This window comes from Bufo gargarizans, chromosome 4 (genome assembly GCF_014858855.1).
Source record: "Bufo gargarizans isolate SCDJY-AF-19 chromosome 4, ASM1485885v1, whole genome shotgun sequence".
Lineage (NCBI taxonomy): Eukaryota > Metazoa > Chordata > Amphibia > Anura > Bufonidae > Bufo > Bufo gargarizans.
Window position 1 is genome coordinate 536253937 of NC_058083.1, and position 21673 is coordinate 536275609.

At 41.5% G+C, this 21673-nt stretch overlaps 1 protein-coding gene across 2 annotated transcripts in view; it reads right to left on the reverse strand.

Annotated features, from left to right (window-relative positions):
* The window catches only part of LRFN2 (leucine rich repeat and fibronectin type III domain containing 2), a 536726-nt gene that overhangs the window by 320926 nt on the left and 194127 nt on the right, over positions 1-21673 (reverse strand). For both annotated transcript variants that reach the window (XM_044291683.1, XM_044291684.1), the window contains exon 2: positions 12685-12772. The gene's annotated coding sequence lies outside the window, so the exon portion shown is untranslated. The remainder of the gene's footprint in view (positions 1-12684; positions 12773-21673) is intronic.

A 21673-nucleotide genomic window follows, 5' to 3' on the forward strand; every position in this document is an offset into this window, starting at 1 on the left:
ACAAGTTAGTGTGATATGAGACTGTAAGGAAAAACAAAAAAAATGTTAAATAAAAATTTCCACTAACTTGTGGCATTAAAGTAGCTAACTGACGGTGATAAGGGACCCTTAGGCCCCATTCACACGTCCGCAATTCTGTTCCGCATTTTGCGGAACGGAATTGCAGACCCATTCATTTCTATGGGGGCAGACTTTGTCCCCTCGGATCCGGAATTGCGGATCTGCACTTCCGGGTCCACACTTCCGTTCCGCAAAAATATAGAACATGTCCTATTCTTGTCCGCAATTGCCAGGTTCATGCAAGACAATTTTCCCAGGGACTTGGTCAGTGGGTTCTGAAGTGGGCGGGGCTTTTTTTTTTTTTTCCTGTTACGGCACTCACCACATAGGAAATTTTTTTGATATTTAAATAGTTTGGACTTTTCAGACGTGGCAATATGTAATATGTTTATTTATTTATTGTTTATCTATTTTATGTAAAATTGAGAAAGGGGTTGATTTGAACGTAATTTATTTTTTTTTGAACTTTTTTTTTAATACTTTTTATTTAATGACCATTTCCCCCCTTAGGGGCTAGAACCTAGGATCTTTTCATACCTTGTCCTATTCACCCTGATAGAGCTCAATAAGGGTGAATAGGACTTTATACTGTCCCTGCTGCCCTGTGCATAGTACACACAGCGGCAGGGAGATTAACATGGCAGCCAGGGCTTCAGTAGCGTCCTGGCTGCCATGGTAACCGATCGGAGCCCCAGGATTACACTGCTGGGGCTCCGATCAGAAGCTGCCACTGCCACCAATGAGGAGGAGGGGAGAGGGGACCCTGTGGCCACTGCCACCAATGATTTTAATACTGTGGGTGTGCAGCACCCAGGGATCTCCCTGCACTTACTATTATATCTGGGCACCGCTCCATTCGCCCGCTGTGGCTCCCATTACCGTCTCCCGTGCTGTATGCTAATTACTGCTATCAGAACACCAGGGAGGAGACATCAGCTTCTCTCCTGGGTGTTCCTTCTCCCTGGCGGTAGCGCTGTCCAATCGTAGCACAGAGAATCACAGCCAAGGAGAAAGTGAGTTTTTTCTCTCCCTGTGACGCTCTGCGCAGTGATTAGACAGCGCTACCGCCAGGGAGAAGGAACGCCCAGGAGAGAAGCTGATGTCTCCTCCATGGTGTTCCAATAGTAGTAATAAGCATACAGCGCAGGAGACAGTAACGGGGGTCACAGCGGGCGAACGGAGCAGCGCTCAAATATAATAGTAAGTGCAGGGAGATCCCTGGGCGCCGCTCTACATGTCCTGCTACTTAGTTAATAAAGTCCAGACCCATGAAAGGTCCTCTGGTTAATTATCATTGGTGGCACAGTGGCCACAGTCACTGCCCTTCTCCGCCCATTATCTCCTCATTGGTGGCAGTGGCTGGCCGGCATCACAGTTGAAAGGAAGGAACGCTCTCCTTCCTTCCTGCTGTACAGCTGCCCACTGTGTGTGATGTGCGCGTCGGTCGTGCATGCGCCTGGCATCTCCATTCCTCTGTTTTGCCGCGGCCCGGCAAGCAATTTTCCAGGGCCCGTTCCTGGAACGCGGCCCGGCGGTTGGGGACAGCTGCTGTAGAACACCCGAGCATCGGGAAGTGTCTTACTCGAGCACACGAGCACTTTGGTCCTCGACCAACACTAGTCCACACTCTCCTGTCACTCGTCACTAACTATTTATTGCTGTTTGATCAGGTCTATTTAAAGGTAATGTAGAATATTGCCTATATTGTTTTTAGTCATTAAATCGGATGCGGATAATTTTTTTTTTTATTCTCAACTGTTTTCTAATTAAATATGCTTTACAGAAGCCTAACTATGGGAAAGAATAGACCGGAGATCTTCACTAACCTCTATGGGAGAGAGTCATGGGCATGTTATGTGACCTGAAGTAGAGGAAGTTGGCTGTGACCATCAGCTTAAATGATGACTCCTATGTCAACTTACAGAGAAATGCTATCTGTCATTGTAATCCTACCTGTTATGATAATCAGATGACTGCTGAGAAGTGATCTCTACAGAACAGGAAATGTTTGCCTATATATGAGACTGAATTTCTAGAGAACAATATATTTTTTTTCAAAAACACTTCAGTGAAGTGCTACTAGAGTATACTCAGCATTTTAGGTTCTGGTGCTTTTGCCACCTGGAGTCAGTGGCCTTTTTTTCAAAAAGGTATATCTTTTTTAGGCTCCTCTAATGGACTACAAAAATGCCTGAAAATAAAAACACATGTTCAAAATGTCCAAATTTATAAAATACAACCATTTCCAAATTAATGTAAAAATGTTTTCCACATGTGCTTTAAAAGAATGAATAGAAATATGTGTGAAAAAGACCCTATAAATAGGAATAATAAAAAATAATATATATATAAGAAAAAAATAGTTTTATTTTTTCGCTCAAAGTTTTATTTTCACGAAAAGAATCTTACAGTAGATGAAATCTTATTCAAAGACTCAAAATCTACAACTGTCACCAGGTTCAGCTGCAAACTTTCCCAAAAGGACTGTCAAAAAGTATTTTAATATTGTATGAAAAAAGAAAACTTAAAAAAGAAAAAAATAATGATTTCCAACTCGCAAGAATTTCCAGGGACTACAGGAGCCTATTAGAACAGTTCACTATTTTATATGAGGGAAAGATGTTATAAATAATATAATAAGACAATTCCATAGATTCTGGTCCAGAATTGCAAAAAAAAAAAAAAAAAAAAACATTAAAAAAGACTACAGATCGAGTTTTGTATAATGCACAGGTTTGCTTGTTTTTACTCACAGAAATTACCTGAGGGATTGTGTCTGATTCAAGTGAACACAAAGCCTCAATCTGTTCCTGTAAAAAAATGACATTCTACTTTTCAACCCTTGTCGGTTCTGTTATTCCTTCCAGGCATGACACTTTATTTTTTATTTTTTTGGTAAAAACACGTCAACCGAAAAAAAAAAAAAAAGGAATGAGACATTTTCAATTTTAAATTTTTTAGTGGGTGGATAAAATGTGTCAGATTTGCAAACAGAATACCCGGTAGTATCATTTGTCTTGCATCTGAATTGGATTCAAAAACCACCGAGAAGATCTGGAACCACTTTAGTTGGCGCCCACACAGTGCTCTAAACATCTCACATGAATAATGCCATGGAAGATATCCCTACATCTCCTGACATCCCATCATGTTGTACAGGATATATGAATACCTCAGCCAATTCACAGGAGAATTTTCTATATGTCATAGTGAAGACCATCAAGGTTCCTTCTTAAAGTACTTTGTGATACAATACAACCTGAATACATTTAATGAAGGGTTAAAATGCACAGGTGGTTGGGAAGTGTTTTTGAATTTTTTCAACTTTTTTCTATTTTACAGTGTTGCATTTTTTTTTTACCTTTTTTCTTTGCTTATTTTTGATTGGCTTTATTTTGCCTCTTTAAGTTATATCACAAAAACTCAATGCTTTTTTGCCCACTTTGACACATCTAGTTTTAGAAAAAAATAACACAAAGGGGTGTAGCTTAAACAAAATGGGATGTGACTTAATGGCATAATATCCCATAATATGTGCGAATGTGAAGTAAAATTGCATCAAAATTCTGACATAAAAATTCTGTCGCGAAGTAAGCCACCAGTAGTTGGTATAGAGCTAGACAAAAGTGCACTAAATTTATCATCCGATCTGAGCCAGTTTGATAAATTTTGCGCAGGTGTAGACAGCCTACTCTACTGTCTACACTATTAGTAAATCTGCACCAGGTACACATAAGTAGAAACCTTTTTTAGGTAAAATGAATAAAACACCCTAACAGTTGAAAAAAAATTCCTCCCCTCCTCGAGCATGTATTTTGCCATTTTTAGCACTATGGTGGTGCACAGGGGCGGATTGGCCATAGACCTTTCAAGAAAATTTCACGGTGAGCCGATACCCAGGGGGCACCTGAGCCCTCCTCACGGCCGGCCAGTGGACGTTTTTGGGGATGTATTTTGTGATGGACTGTGGTATTTGCCTCGGTTAGGGTGGTATAATGTGCCACAATATGGTCTTGCTGGCCCTGCCTTCCATCGATTTGGACCCAACTACAAAACGGGGCCACTTTTAGTATTTTTGCCAGGGCCACTTTAAGTTCCCAGTTGGTCCCTGGTGGTGCAGTGTTTAAGTGTACCACTAACATTCAAGTAATTGTATTTGTGAACCAGGCCTTTAAGATACACTACTACTACTATCTCCCTGATGTTCATAAGGTGTGAGGCTTCATCCTCATGCATGTGGTTGTATCACAACCTCTGAGATTCCAAGTCGGTACCTATGTAAGTCCCTGACCTTATACAGTCACATAAAGAGGTCTGTTCTTGGATCCTTTCAAGCTCCTTTGCCCCACTGCATGGACTGCATCATGTTTGAGGGCCTGCCTCTTTCTTGATGAGGCACGCATAGTCTTCTAAGCATCCTACTTTCGGCAGAAATGCCCCGCTGACCTGATGCTTCTATCCCAGTAGTGATCTATCACAGATCACTACATTCAGAAAGACACTGCCCTGTCTGGAAATTGTAAAAGTTACAAGTAGAGAGGAGCGAATATCTTACAATTTGATTCTAGTCCAAATTGGCCAACCAATTCTATTTGGGTCCAAATAAAATAGACCCAAACTTTGATTGTTTGGAAATGTCTCTCTCCAAATTCTACCAAAAATGAAAGTTTTAATTTTTTTAAAACATTATTGCAAAAATTCGGGTCAAATTTCCATATTTTTAAAGTTAACTTTGGCTTCTCTAGTTACAAATTAAAATTGTCTTTTAATGATAAACCGATTCACACCCATCTTATCATTTTTTCACCGTCCCTGCTCTGACTCTTCACAATCCTCCATCGGTATCTACTTCCTGGTTCCTCTTGACACACAGGAAATTACCATTCTGCCAGTCACCAGCTGAAACAGATCAACGCTGTGACCATTGTTCGGCTGGGCGGGTATTTCTTTTGTGTTGACAGGAGCCATGAAGCCATGAAGTAGAGACCAGCCTAAGACCATGAAGCATTGGAGAAGCCCCTGGGTGATAAATATGACTTTTTATAGTAATTTTTTATATATTTTATAGTTGTTTTTTTTACCAAGCTGAATTTTTATTATTTTCAGAACAACATATTTGGTTTTCTTCCTATGACAGAATCATGGGAATGTCCTGTGAAAAGTGGTTGGTCCTGAAGGCACCGGGAGGTATTGGGAGCAATGTGGATGATACTAGGCACATGTGTCAAAATTGATGGCCCTGTTTGCGTCCACCATTTCCGATACTGGAGGCTAATGAGATGCAAGAAGAAAAAAGTTGGATAAACCCAGCCCACCATCTACTAATGAAGAAAATGTGTGATAGGATTTCATCCTGACTTTGTGCCGGTTACATCTCTGTTATTGCTGGTGCAGCCAGAGACATAACTCTGCTCCAGAACCGTCTCAGCTTCTTCTTCTTATTCTTACATTTCTATCATTTATGCGCCAATGTTTTGATGTAAAACACAAAATGGACTGACAGGAATTTTCTCAAAATCACTTCCAACTTCCGTTGCCAGGAAACCCAACCATCAAAGACAAATCAGGAAGATTCATGAAAGGCAGGAGAGACGATGCGGGATCACCAGCACATTTACAGAAGAGAACTTTCATATAGGAAATACTGTAACATCTTAATGCTAGATTAATAGCTCTACGGACCACATGTGGCGCCCTCATAGCACCTTATTGGGAGTGCGGTTAGTTTTGCAGTATTTTGTTTTATGAAATATTTCTTTCTGATCATAAAATATTCAAACTGATGCCAAAGTGCAAAAGGTGAATGTCCACCTCTAAATTCCAATGTTCATAATGCCAATACTGTATATACTGAAGCAGCTGCCTGCTACTGTAGTTTGAAAGTAAGTACTACTGCAGAGGATTGTGCTACTTTAATTAAGATTACATGACTACACTTTACATATGAAGATTGCTGTGCGCAGACCTGGTGTATTGGGGTCACTATTTATACAGGGACCCTTATAGGGGGAAATCTGTAGATGACACATATATAGAATAAGATGCTATATATGTGTCATCCACAGATCCCCCATAACAGTGTCATCCACAGATATCCCCATAACAGTGCCATCCACAGATCCCCCATAACAGTGCCATCCACAGATCCCCCATAACAGTGTCATCCACAGATCCCCCATAACAGTGTCATCCACAGATCCCCCATAACAGTGCCATCGACAGATCCCCCATAACAATGTCATCCACAGTTCCACCATAACAGTGCGTCATTCACAGATCCCCCATAACAGTGCGTCATCCACAGATCCCCCATAACAGTGCATCATCCACAGATCCCCCATAACAGTGCATCATCCACAGATCCCCCATAATAGTGTCGTCCACAGATCCCCATAATAGTGTCATCCACAGATCCCCCATAATAGTGTCACCCACAGATCCCTCATAATAGTGTCATCCACAGACCACCATTAGTTCAAAACCCACCAAAAGCACAACTTTTGGTTCAAAATATTTTTTTCTTATTTTCCTCCTCAAAAACATAGGTGAATCTTATCATCAGGTGGGTCTTATAAAGCGAAAAATAAGGTAGATAAAACAAAAAATGGCAAAATAAATAAATAATAAAATGTGTTATCCTAAGAAAAGTCCCATGGATCTGGCCACATGACCCCTCTTGGCCAATCAGCCCTGGGAGCTGACCAGTCATACATATAGGATATGTTTGGTTACAATGTTTCAAATGGAGACTTGAGACTCTTCACTAGCTTGTGCATCCATTAGCCTTAGACCTTGCAATAGGACGTCCAATGGAAAACGCCTCAAAACCTAAGAGGTGCTGTACGATTGTCACGGCCATGGTCTTGGTCGTGACTCTTGAACCGCATGCTGTTGCCTGCGGTTTGTATGTAGGTGTTCAACCACAGGTGAGGGCCGCTAGTGTGCTGCCTCACTTGTGGTTGCCGCGGGCAACAAGTTATGTTGTACTGTTGCAGCATAGCAGCCTGAGCTGTTGCTAGGCAGCTTGCTGTAAGTGCATGCGGTTGCACTTGGCTTGTGTGTTTATGTATGCACTTTGTATGTCTGGTGTGCACGAGGTCTTATGTTAGGTGTGCACTGTGACATTTCCTTTCTGTGGTGTTATGTACATGTGGTGGCAGTGTCTCGGCCTTCTGGCTGACTCCCAGGACATGGTTGCCACCCATGTCGTTGCCTGCGGTAACAGCTGCAGTGTGTTGTGCATTTGGACACTTCCCCATTAGTGGTTTCACTCCCTGTTAGTCTTGGAAGGGTTAATTCCCTCTCCTTGTGTGTCTGTGTGGGTGTGGCCACTTTGGGCTATAAAGCCTCTTTGCATATCAGTTGCTGAGGGGTTCTTCAGCCACTCTCCTGGTATTTCCATCTGCCAGTGGGGGCCACCCTTGTGGTCATACTGGCACGGCTGAGGGTTTTCCCCATCCTCAGCCGTGACAACGATGAGGTACAGCCGGGGCCCAAAGCCAGCTAGGAGAATGATATCATAGATTTGTACAACATGTTTCCAAGATATAACGGGGGTAGAGTGTGAAGACTTGTTCAGTAAATTGGTTGGCCAATCACTTTCACTGCTGATTGTATGGCAGGTCACATGATGGACTAGTTAATGATGTATCCGAAATTGTCTACTAAATGACGTATCCTATGAATATTCGTGAACAGCCATTTTGATTACGTAACACAAATGAACTTTGGGAGGGTCACAATGTAAGTTATTGAAGAAAATAAATGCATATTTATTACATACAACATTCTAAAAAGAGCAAAGCAAAAATATCCCCAAATATAATTTTTATGATTGAGCCCTTTAAGTAAAATTGCAATTTGAAATCTATTGATACAAACTGGAGAATAATATGGCAAATGAAACCTGGAGACCTTCCCTCTGCTTTCCAAACAGGGTCCTACCCATTAGGTCCCTTTCACACAAGCATGAGCGGATTAGGTCCGGATGCGTTCAGTTAAAAATGCGCGATTTCGCAAGGAAGTTCATTCATTGCCTGCGATTGCGTTCTGTTGTTCAGTTTTTATCGCATTGATGCGTTTTTCACGTGCGTGATAAAAAACTGAAGGTTTACAAACAACATCTCTTAGCAACCATCCGTGAAAAACGCATTGCATCCGCACTTGCTTGCAGATGCAATTTTCACGCAGCCCAATTCAATTCCAGAATTGCGTGAAAAACGAAGACTATAGAACATGCTGTTATTTTCACGCAACACAGAAGTGATGCGTGAAATACACCGCTCATGTACACAGCCCCATTGAAATGAATGGGTCTGGATTCAGTGCGGGCGCAATGTGTTCGCATCACGCATTGCACCCGCGCGGAATAGTTGCTCGTGTGAAAGGGGCCTTAGATGGAAGCCTGATAAGCCTATCGACCATCTAATGTGTACGGAGGTCGTCCAACTCTACTCTGACAGGAGATATCTGGGATGAGAAGGATCGGGCAGTTCGATTTTAACAACCTTCATTCTCAAGGAAGATCAGTTACCATCAGAGGTGCCTGGTAGCTGCTTACCTCTTCTCTCCTGATTGAGAACACATAAACACTTGGCTGAGGATGCATGTGTGCGATTGTCCAGCCAATAGCTAATGTGGATAGTAGTGTTGAGTGAAACGAAGTATCTTAAGCGGACTTCAATCCAAATTTTAGGGAAAATTTGATTTGTTGCAAAGCTGAATTTCTTCTTGCTTCGTGGTAACTAATCAATTTTCACATAAATGGCGGTAAAAAAACAAATAAAAATCATACTCACCTTATCTATTTGAGCGCAAAGAGGCCGCCGTGGCCATTTTACTTGAAGATCGCACTCTCAATCTCGGGCGCGGTGACGTATAACGTCAATACGCTGGCCAGCGTGATGACATAATTCCGTTATGGCTTTCCGTTATAAAGGAAAATAACAGAGTTCCCAGACAGAATGCAAAACAGAAGCCTTTAAAAGGCATTCCGTTTGCTTTCCGTCCTAATAGAAGTCTATGAAATCAAAACGGATCCGTCTGGGTCCCGCTATGCAAGACGGAAAACAAAGTCCTGTCGACAGGGCCCAGACGGATCCGTTATGTTTTCCCATAGACTTCTATTAAAACGGAAAGCAAACGGAATGCCTTTTAAAGGCTTCCGTTTGGCATTCTGTCTGGGAACTCTGTTATTTTCCTTTATAACGGAAAGCCATAACGGAATCTCTAATGCTAGTGTGAACCCACCCTAACTCCTGAAAGACCTCAATATAAGGGCTCGTTCACATAAACGTGTGCTGCCTGTTTCCGTTTTGTGGACCGTAATTTGCGGGCTTCACATGTTCGTGTGAACGAGCCGTTAATCTCAGATGCCATGATCAGCGATTAACACGTCATCTGAGGGGTTCAATGATGGAGGGTGGGGAAATTCCTGTCATTTCGCCCGCTACAAGAAATGCGCTTCGTGATTAAGTAATTCGTCACAAAGAAACATTTCTTTGTAAAATTCCATGAAGCAGCCGAATCAAATTTTTAAGAACTTGGCTCATCTGTCGTGTTCAGCCGTCCCAGTGCACATGGCCTGGTTATTCTTCCATCTATTTTCTCCATCAGCGGCATGTGCATTATTCCAGGAAATAATCCCGGATTTATCATCTCCACCGGTTATTACATAAACACTCGGAATCCATTTCAGTCATGAGCAGCGTTGTGTCAGGGAAGCAATAGGAAATACAATTTGATACTATTTGGGGGCAGGAGCTGTGTAATATGCATAGGCTTCTGGGATTAAGGGAAGAAATCATCACAATTCCTCAAAAAGTTACCAATGCATTCCAAATGAATGTATGCAGGCGGCAAATGGAGGAAGCGGCAGAATGGAAGATATCTTGTAAGAAGCACATTCTGGATGCAGGAACCTTCTCAGGTCATTACGGGCAATGATACAAGACTTAGAAATGAATGAGGTCAAGTGATTCCGTGTCATGAGCAACACAGCAATAATAATAACTCATAATGATAGCGACAAAATAATAATGATCGAAATATTATAACTGATAATGATCGCAAAAAAGAAAATTGTAATAATTCATTAGGATTGCAATAAAATGACTAATAAAGACAGCAAAATAACTGATAATGACAGCAAAAAACATAATTAATAACAATAGCAAAAAATAACCAACGATGATAGAAAAATAACTGATAATGATAGTACAAAAAAAACAATAACTAATATAGATTAAAAAAAGACTAATAATGATAGAAATATTTACAAAAACAAAGTGCATTTCTTTGTAAGTAGTGGGTGCAATGACCGCCCTTGTCCCCCTCAGATGCTGACATTAATATTAAAGTGTAAAATAAAAAATAAATATAAAAATTATACCTATCTCGTCCATTTGATTGCAAACAAATCTTGACTGAAGATCGAGCACAAAGCACGTGATGATGTCACCACGTCGGGCGGCGTGGTAGCGTCATACGTTATCACGCACGGTATTTCACGCCGGATCTTCAATCAAGATGGTGTTGGCCAGCTCTTTGCTCTCAAACAGATGAGGTGAGTATGATTAGCTTCCATGAAGCTCAACGAAATTTGGCTTTGCGGCAAATCGAATTTTCACTGAAATTCAGATCGAAGTCCGCTTCGCGGACTTTGATTTGCTCAATACTACTAATAACGATAGCAAAAAAATTTATAAAAGCAAAAATAATAATAAAAAATGATAAAAAATACTAATAATGATAGCTAAAAATTATTATTAATAATAATAATAATAATAATACCTGATAATAGAAGAAAAACTAAATTCTACTAATAAAGATAGAAAAAAAACTGTAATAGAAAAAAAAAATATAGGAAAAATTATAACTAAAAATAATAGCAAAAAACTATTAATGATAGTAAAAAAAATAATAAAAAATATAGGAAAAATAATAACTAATATTAATAGCAAAAAACTATTAATAATTGTAAAAATAATAACAAAAAATAGTAAAAATAATAACTAATAATAATAGCAAAAAACTATTAATGATAGTAAAAATAATAACAAAAAATATAGGAAAAATAATAACTAATAATAATAGCAAAAACTATTAATGATAGTAAAAATAATAACCAAAAAATAGGAAACAATAATAACTAATAATAATAGCAAAAAAAACTATTATCATAATGATAGTAAAAATAATAACAAAAAAATAAAGGAAAAATAATAACTAATATTAATAGCAAAAAACTATTATTATTGTAAAAATAATAACAAAAAAATCGTAAAAATATTAACTAATAATAATAGCAAAAAACTATTAATGATAGTAAAAATAATAACAAAAAATAGGAAAAATAATAACTAATAATAATAGCAAAAAATGATTAATGATAGTAAAAATAATAACGTTTTGATTGAAGATCCTGCGTGAAATACCGCGCGTGATGACATATGACGTTACCACGCCGGCCGACGTGGTGACATCATCACGTGCTTTGTGCTTGATCTTCAGTCAAGATGGTGGCGGACGGTTGTTTGCAATCAAATGATAGCGAAGGAATGTCATAGCCCCTCATTTCCGTGCCAAATAAAAGTATTTTTTTCTCAGGATGGTCATAGCAAATTATCAAAAGACAGGTATCATTTTAATAGGAAGGGACAACCCTACTAGACAGAATGGTTTAATAGGGTTGATCCTGCTGACAGGTGCTTTTTTTTTTTGGGTGACTACAGTCTGAGCTAATTGGGCAAACTAGATTCAATATTGCTAAGTTTTATATAACATTATAAAAAACAAAAACAAAAATACTACCCCGATTCTCTAATGAGTTCAGATCACAGTTTTGCTTTGCTTTTAAAAACTAGTTAACGGATAGTCATAAGGGAAATTTTAGCAGACGGCTCATTCCTTGTAATCAGCAGGAAAGCTGCAGGTATAAAACTCCTCGCACGGCTCTATAAATCCTCTGCAGACGGCGAGCTGGGTTGACTCTGATTAAAACCATGCATTCTCAATGTCAGGCCGGTGCCACGGAAAGCACATCGATGATATTTATTATCAGTTTTCTAGGATTCTCCGTCATTTCTAGCAGGCGGATTCTTAATTCTTTAAATATTAGATACAAATCACATCCATAACGTTCTGTGATTCTATGGCGGCGTTCTACGAGGTTATAGCTTAAAAGGGTTCTCTAGGAATAAGGACTTTTCTTCTAATGCCCACAGAAGATTCATCGGTGCTCTGGTCCTCCACGCCGGCACCTGCATGTCCATGTTCCGGTCCACCTACTGTTTGGGTGTGGTCACGTGTTCTGCTGCAGCCAATAACTGGCTTCAGCAGTGATATGTAAGGAGCAGGATGTATAAATCTTCTATTTAAAGAGGAAGGCTGCAGGCCTCTTTATTCCCAGAGGACCCCTTTAAGGTGTAAACATACAATAAGCAAATCGGTCTTCCCTTGTGAGACATTTATCAGGTGACACGTTTACTTACAATGGATACAATGTTACAGAAGGTTCACCCAAGACACATTCTAAGAAGACTAAGTAGCGATCTGTGTCTAGGCCAAAACCTAGAGCGCCCCCTCCAGGTCATAGACAGGAAGAGATTATTAGAAGAGACTCACCCTAGCTTTAATGAGGCGTGTTCTCCAGGATTTCCGAGATCATGGTCTGTGCCCTAAGAGCTCACGTCCTCTGTCTGAAAAGATCCCGCTGTGAGGAGACACAAAAGGTGAAAATGAGGACAACCAAAAGAAAACAAGATTTTATCAAATCAGAGACATATATAATGTTTGCATCTGTTGTCTTAGGCTACTTTCCCACTAGCGTTTTTCTTTTCCGGTATTGAGTTCCGTCCTAGGGGCTCAATACCGGAAAAAAAACGGATCACTTTTATCCTAATGCATTCTGAATGGAGAGTATTCTGTTCAGGATGCATCAGTTCAGTCCCTCTTACGTTTTTTGGTTGGAGAAAATACCGCAGCATTCTGCCGTTTTATCTCCGGCCAAAAATACTGAACACTTTCCATTGAAATCGATTAATGCCGAATCCGGCCCCAAGTGTTCCAGCAAAACGGATTTGTTCGTTCCGTCCGCGCATGCGCAGACCAATTAAATCTGTGAAAATAAATAAATACCGAATACGTTTTTCCGGATGACAACCGCAAAGACGGATCCGGTATTGCAACGCATTTGTGAGACGGATCCGCATCTGGATCCATTTCACAAATGCATCCGTTTGCGTCCGGATTGCCGGATCCGAAATTCTCTGCCGCAAGTGTAAAAGTAGCCTTAGTGCATTATTTTCCATGATTTTTTTCCTTCGAAATGTTGCCATCCGCATCCACATATAGCGTTGAGCACAAATATTCGAATTACGATTATTTATCGCGAATATCGCAACTTCGATAATTCAGCAAAGTATTTCGAATGTAGTGCTATATCTTCGTTATACCGAATATTCGTCATTTTTTTCCATCTGAAGTCATGATTCCTCTCTGCTCAAGTTGCTTGTGGGCCAATTACTGTTCACTTCAGATGGAAAAAAAATGCTGAATATTGTAAAAAACAAATATATAGCGCTATATTCTATGGTGCTATATATTAGTTTTTGAGCCACTTCGCATTAGCGTGATTTTTACAGTGCAGATTTATTCTCAAATACAAATATTCGCTAATATATGACAAATATTCTACCACATATTGACGAAATAGCGCGAATTCGAATATTGCCCCTGCCGCTCATCACTATCCGCATATTCAGTTATCCTATAGTGCCGGATGTTTTGTATCTTTTTCGGTGATTCTTGACATCATCACGCAGGCAATACATGCAGCAATTGGTAAAAATCAGTATTTTTTTTTTACTAATTATTTTTGTTTATTATTATTATTCAGTTATTACTATTTGATACTTTTTTTCATTAGTTTTCACTCCTCTTGTATCTTCCCAGTTAAACTCCTGTGCCCCAATTAGCCAGATAGCGTGTTAGATCTCCAGAGTAGGATTATCCGTCCACAATCTGAGGACTAAGCTCCGAGCCTCCCGGCTGGTGGCAGAGACCAACGCTTGTGCTGATGAGGGTGTGAGCGCCAGTGTGTACCTGCAGCCATGTCCTACGATGAACCAGAGCTGGATGTCATGTTCTTAATGGCATTACACCGGGAAAAGAAGACTTGTGGTTGTGACGTTGGAGACAGGATGAGAACAAGTTCCACGTGACCTTTAGTAAATCATTTAATCTTCTTGTGCCCGGAGCTGGAGCGTATGGAGGCCGCGTGCGGGAACTGCTTCGTGTGTTCGTTATATCACAACCTTTCTTCCATTTATATTATAAAACAGAAAATATATTCATTGGCTGCAGCAGATTATTCTATTGATGCCCAGGATGTTCTGTAGTGTTAGGTCCCTCGCAGACGACACCCGCACGGAATCTGGACCCATTCATTTCAATGGGGCTGTGTACATGTGCGTTAGTTTTCACGCATCACTTGTGCGTTGCGTGAAAATCGCAGCATGTTCTATATTCTGCGTTTTTTACGCATTTCTGTCCCCATAGAAGTGAATGGGGCTGCATGAAAATCGCATCACATCCGCAAGCAAGTGCGGATGTGATGCGTTTTTCACGGATGGTTGCTAAGAGATGTTTGTATACCTTCGGTTTTCTATCATGCGCGTGCAAAACGCATTAAATCACATTGTACCATCTCGTTGCGATCTCATACAAAACTGAATGACTTTGCTTGTGTATTTCTTACTGAACAGATCCGGACCTAATCCGCTCACGCTCGTCTGCAAGGGGCCTTGGGGCTGGGGTGGACATACTGTCCCACCCATGTGGTTGCATGTTGGCCCAGTTCGCAATAGACATTTAGGGGGTCATAAGACCTGCGTTTTACACTCCAGTCTTAATAAGCCCCTGTGCAGGTGGTGAATCCGCCAAAGTTATGTACAGGCGCTTTTATGTACAGGTGCTTTTATGTACAGGCGCTTTTATGTACAGGTGCTTTTATGTACAGGCGAAGTTATGTACAGGTGCTGTTATGTACAGGTGCTGTTATGTACAGGTGCTGTTATGTACAGGCGCTGTTATGTACAGGTGCTGTTATGTACAGGCGCTGTTATGTATAGGCGTTGTTATGTACAGGTGCTGTTATGTACAGGCGCTGTTATGTACAGGCGCTGTTATGTAGAGGAGCTGTTATGTACAGGCGCTGTTATGTACAGGCGCTGTTATGTAGAGGAGTTGTTATGTAGAGGAGCTGTTATGTACAGGCGCTGTTATGTACAGGCGCTATTATGTACAGGCGCTGTTATGTACAGGTGTTGTTATGTACAGGCGCTGTTATGTAGAGGAGCTGTTATGTAGAGGAGCTGTTATGTAGAGGAGCTGTTATGTACAGGTGCTGTTATGTAGAGGAGTTGTTATGTAGAGGAGCTGTTATGTACAGGCGCTGTTATGTACAGGCGCTATTATGTAGAGGAGCTGTTATGTAGAGGAGCTGTTATGTACAGGCGCTGTTATGTAGAGGAGTTGTTATGTAGAGGAGCTGTTATGTACAGGCGCTGTTATGTACAGGCGCTATTATGTACAGGCGCTGTTATGTACAGGTGTTGTTATGTACAGGCGCTGTTATGTAGAGGAGCTGTTATGTAGAGGAGCTGTTATGTACAGGCGCTGTTATGTACAGGTGCTGTTATGTACAGGTGTTGTTATGTACAGGTGCTGTTATGTACAGGCGCTGTTATGTACAGGCGCTGTTATGTAGAGGAGCTGTTATGTACAGGCACTGTTATGTACAGGCGCTGTTATGTACAGGCGCTGTTATGTACAGGTGTTGTTATGTACAGGTGCTGTTATGTACAGGTGCTGTTATGTACAGGCGCTGTTATGTACAGGCGCTGTTATGTAGAGGAGCTGTTATGTAGAGGAGCTGTTATGTAGAGGCGCTGTTATGTACAGGTGCTGTTATGTAGAGGAGCTGTTATGTAGAGGAGCTGTTATGTACAGGCGCTGTTATGTACAGGCGCTGTTATGTAGAGGAGCTGTTATGTACAGGCGCTGTTATGTACAGGCGCTGTTATGTACAGGTGTTGTTATGTACAGGTGCTGTTATGTACAGGAGCTGTTATGTAGAGGAGCTGTTATGTACAGGCGCTGTTATGTACAGGCGCTGTTATGTAGAGGAGCTGTTATGTACAGGCGCTGTTATGTACAGGCGCTGTTATGTAGAGGAGCTGTTATGTACAGGCGCTGTTATGTACAGGCGCTGTTATGTAGAGGAGCTGTTATGTAGAGGAGCTGTTATGTAGAGGAGCTGTTATGTACAGGCGCTGTTATGCACAGGCGCTGTTATGTACAGGCGCTGTTATGTACAGGCGCTGTTATGTAGAGGAGCTGTTATGTAGAGGAGCTGTTATGTACAGGCGCTGTTATGTAGAGGAGCTGTTATGTAGAGGAGCTGTTATGTACAGGCGCTGTTATGTACAGGCGCTGTTATGTAGAGGAGCTGTTATGTACAGGCGCTGTTATGTACAGGCGCTGTTATGTAGAGGAGCTGTTATGTAGAGGAGCTGTTATGTAGAGGCGCTGTTATGTACAGGCGCTGTTATGTACAGGCGCTGTTATGTACAGGTGTTGTTATGTACAGGCGTTGTTATGTACAGGTGTTGTTATGTACAGGCGCTGTTATGTACAGGCGCTGTTTTTATGCAACGCACAAATGATGCGTGAAAACCAACGCACATGTACAAGCCCCATTGAAATGAATGAGTCCGGAATCCGTGCGGGTGTCGTCTGCAAGGGGCCTAACACTACAGAACATCTGGGCATCAATAGAATAATCTGCTGCAGCCAATGAATATATTTTCTGTTTTATAACAGCTCCAGCTCCAATGTACAGGTGTTATGTACAGCAAAACCGGTCAGATTGCTCTGCTAATCTCAGAATATCTAAAGAAGGTCACATATATAAGGGGGGTGTATGCAAAGAGCTATTAGATAGTGAATGTTAAAGGGGTTGTCTCATCGTGGACAATGGGGGCATATCGCTTGGATATGTCCCCATTGTCTTATAGGTGCTAGTCCCACTGCTGGGATCCACACCTATATCGAAAACGGAGCCTCGCAAGTGAAGGAGGGCGCACTGCGCATGCACAGCCGCTCTCCATTCATTTTCTATGGGGCTGACTCGGCTATTTCCGTCGGCCCCATAGAAATGAATGGGAGTGGGTGCTGCGCATGCGCGGTACGCTCCCATTCACTTTTATGGGGAGCTGGCTTGGCGGTGGCCGGACTGGAGTCCTCCAGCCACCACCTTGTGTGGCTCTATTATCGATATAGATGCGGATCCCAGCGGTAGGACCCGCACCTATAAGTTAATGGGGGCATATCCTAGCGATATGCCCCCTTTGTTCATGATGAGACAACCCCTTTAAGGCTCACAACTATGTGGTAAGTGCACATAGACATATGGATGTGTCCATCATTACCTTTCCTCAAAAAAGCTCCAGTTTTGCTTTGCAAATCAAATTTATTATCAGGAAATGCTAGTAAAATGCTCAATGGGCTGCACAGCTAATCACAACCACTGGGGGGGGGGGGCACATGTAGACACATATAACATAAACAATAAAACAGGATAGACACATATAACATAAATAACTCCCTATAGAATATCACAACCAATGGGGGAGGGACACATGTAGACACATATAACATAAACAATAAAACAGGATAGACACATATAACATAAATAACTCCCAATAGAATACCGCAACCACCGGGTGGCCACATGTTGACAAATAGAACATAAATAACTCCCAACAAAATATCACAAAATCATGTTTTGTTTTTGTTGTTTTTTTTGTTGCTAATCTCAGAATATCTCAGGAAGGTCACATATTTAAGGGTGAGATATACAATGAGCTATTAGATGAGCGAATGTTATGGCTCACTGTATGTGGTAAATGCACATAGACATGTGGACGTGTCCATCGTTACCTTTCTAAAAGAAGCAAAATAACCTATATCTGGGGTAGCTAAGGGTACCCTTTCCTCATGGGGTGTAAAGGAGAGTTCCAACTCCAGCATCAATGTTATATATACACAGAGAAAAGATTGAAATTGCAGGATATTTTGGAGCCAAAACTGCAAAAATGACGCCTCCAATCCAGATGAACCGATTAAGCGATCCAAACCCTTTTTTAATTAATTTTATGGAAAACATAAAAATTCCCTGATATGGTGGTTTATAGTGCGAGGGTCCAAAGCTGAATCCACTCTCTGCTGGTTAAGCATAAAACATACTTTCTTGGTGGTCTAGTGGTACGTTCTGGATCTAATCGCACCATTCGTGGCCACAGTATGAACCAGAAGAGTTCTGTCCATGGGTGGCAAATAGTCACTCAGTAGGTTACTGTAGAGTCCTTATATTGAAAAGTGAGACTGATGGTCAACTTTTTGTGTTTTGGGACCCAGTAAAAAATTGTGATTCACTGGGCAAATATCTGGGTCCTGCTGTGACTGTCTCAGATATTGGTTGTTGTGGCATAAAAGAAAATATCGGAGTGCCATCAAAAATACCACAGGATGGATTTTATCAATTACCTTAATAGGGAAAATCTGTTTTGTAAAATCCATTTCAAACACTCATTGAGGGGAACCTAAGTTAATATTGGGGGGGGGGGGGTTGTCTCTCATTTAGAGCCTCCATGAAAAACTGATGTACTGTAGGTTACGAAGAGTGTATGTCTGCTGCCAGATTTCAGTTATTGTAGGGCATCCTACGAGAGCTTAACCCCATGATCAGTTTATTTTTGGAGTCCAAGCTAACACAAAGTCATTGTCAAAAGCTTCATCTTTGTCTCCACAAGTATGTACATGATAACGGCCCAATGTGGTGTGGAAATGTGGACAGTGCGGGAAGGCATGTGTATCCCACCCAGATACCTCATCTGGGTGAGATAACTAAAATACGGAAAGCTGCAGTGGTCTCAGCAAAGTATAGTTTGCTGAGACAGTTTTATATACATTTTCTTCTGGGCTGGATTTTACTTGGATTGGCGGATAGGTTTGGTAGTGGGATCTGCCAGTTCACACCCTTCCGGCACAGGCATTCCCTTTCACCTGAGGTGACTGCAGGTGAGGCCTGCTCTAATCATGGAGGCATAAAACCAACCCTCTGCGTGTTAGTCAGGGGGAAGGAAAGGCTGAGGAAGCTTGGGTTGGGGGGACCTAGTGACGCCTGCGGAGAGAGGGTCGCACGGCCAGAGTCAGGCGGAGTTCTGGGCCACAATCCCCCAAAGGTACTGATGTTGTAGTTACAGCCTGGAGGCTGCTGGACTGTTTGGGCTGAGAAAGCTACATCTGATCACGTGTGTGAACTGTGTTCTTTAGAGGTGAGTCATGGAATAAATTATGTATTAGGTAGTGCCTAGACGGGCAGGAGTTATTTTGGTTGCTGTATTGTGCTAAAGTGCTAGAAAATAAAGCATTGTTTGGACTTCAATCCGGTTGTCTGCGAGAAATCTGTGATTGAGACCCCCTGAGAGAGAGCGATTCCTTACAGTGGCTAACACATTGCCTTATTTTACAGTTATGTTCAAAATAATAGCAGTCAGACATCACTAACCTGATCAAGCACTGTTTTTGGTAGAAATGATATTTCTACATAGCAAAATAATTTACTAGCAGGTGTAGTAGAGTAATAGAAATCCAATAGACCCAACAGTCATGACATGCATGCTGCTAATTCTCTGTAATTGAATCACTAATTGAAAGGGCCATGTTCGAAATAATAGTGTGGAGTTCAATTAGTGAGGTCATTCATTCTTTGAAAAACAGGTGGCAATTATTGCCCTTATTTAAGGAAGGAAGGCAGCAAATGTTGTACATGCTGGTTGCAGTGCATTTCTCTCTAAATTCTGAGAAAAATGGGTCGTTCCAGACATTGTTCCGAAGAACAGCGTACCTCCTCCTCCATCATATCAACATGCTTATTAGGCTGACCTCGCTCCTAGTATTGTAGAGGGTCAGCTCAGCAGCAGGCCCTCGACCCTAATGTTTTTGAGGGTCACCAGCAGGCCATCAATCATAATTTTTCAATGCTATGTATGATGCCCTCCTTTATGTGTAATAAAAGGTGTATTGGAGTGCCGGTTCCTTGTAATTTCTGGCAGCCCTTTCACTTAGTGCATAGGCTTTATGAGTGTAGGAGTCCCACTACCTGAACAATTGTACCACAATGTGAATGAGGCCCTCCTTTATGTGATATACAGGTTGTATCGGAGCCTCTTCCTTGTAATTTTTGGCAGCACTTGCACTTTATATACAAGTAAATATACAGGAAAAAATGTTTCCTAACAATTTTTCCTCAAAATTTGATTTTATCTTCGGTTTTGTGCGTAATATTGTCAGTCTGTAAAAGTGGCGTACTACTCGGACAACATCGTTCCAAGCAATGACCTGCGAGTCCAAGATGCATCCAGACGTCCTCCCCATGCTGTTCCCGAACCATTTCGGTGGTGTTTCTATCAATTTCTGACCTTTACCTGTGAACCAGACCCCCTCCCCTCTTCAGAGCAGGGGGGTGCCTGGTTTAATGCTCGGATTCTCCCAAACACCCTAACATCCCAAACATTCCAAAGTGTTCTACTCGAGCACCCGAGCACTTAGGTGCTCGATCAACACTAGTAGGACCCAAAAGCTCCATTTAAAGACTTTATTATCTATCTTCTCTAATCTCTCTCCAGCCAATGGTTGTGCTCCCTGGAATACAGTATATAGGGCACCATCCTCTATCCGATTTTTCTTGAGCACTAGTTACTAGTTCTGTAATTGTGTCTTATTTTATTGTTCTAACCATCCATGTCCGACCTTTGCCAGTTTACCGGACTGAACCTGTGCTGCCTGTCCTGACCTCTGCCCAATCACTGTTTTGACCCTATGTTGCCTGCCCTGAACTCAATCTGATCATTATACCAACCCTGTGCCACTTGTCCAGACCTCTGCCTTTCACCATATTGATTCTGTGCTGCCTGCCCTGACCTTTGACCAATTTACCATATTGCATGAACTCTGCCTGCCCTGACCTATTGCCTGTTTACCCTATTTACCGTATTACATGAACTCTGCCTGTCCAGACTTTGACTTGTCCTCCGACTTTGCTTTTGGCTGTCCCCTTGGTGCCTCACACCAGTATCTCTTGAACTGCCTCTGTTAGCAATCTACAAACAAAGAATACTCCAAGAGCTAGTGACGGCAGATCCCAATACTGGGTGAAGTGGTGAAAACTAGGGGTCTGCCTTCACAACACCATCAGGCCAAATCTGCTCAGAGGCACAGTGGGACCACATCACAGATTTTGTATTAGGGCCTAGAAGGGCCACGTAAAAAAAATTATAGGGATCTTAAGTGAGCTATGGCAAGAATAAAAATGGATGTTCACCAAATAATAAATAAATGATACAGTATATTGTAAAACGAGCGTATAAATGTGCCTTCAGTAGCGTTATGGGTTTATATCCATATGACAATGGATATGTACGTTCAGCAGACCTAAAGCCATGGAGATGATCTAATTAGACATGAGAGGCGATGAATAAAATCCAGG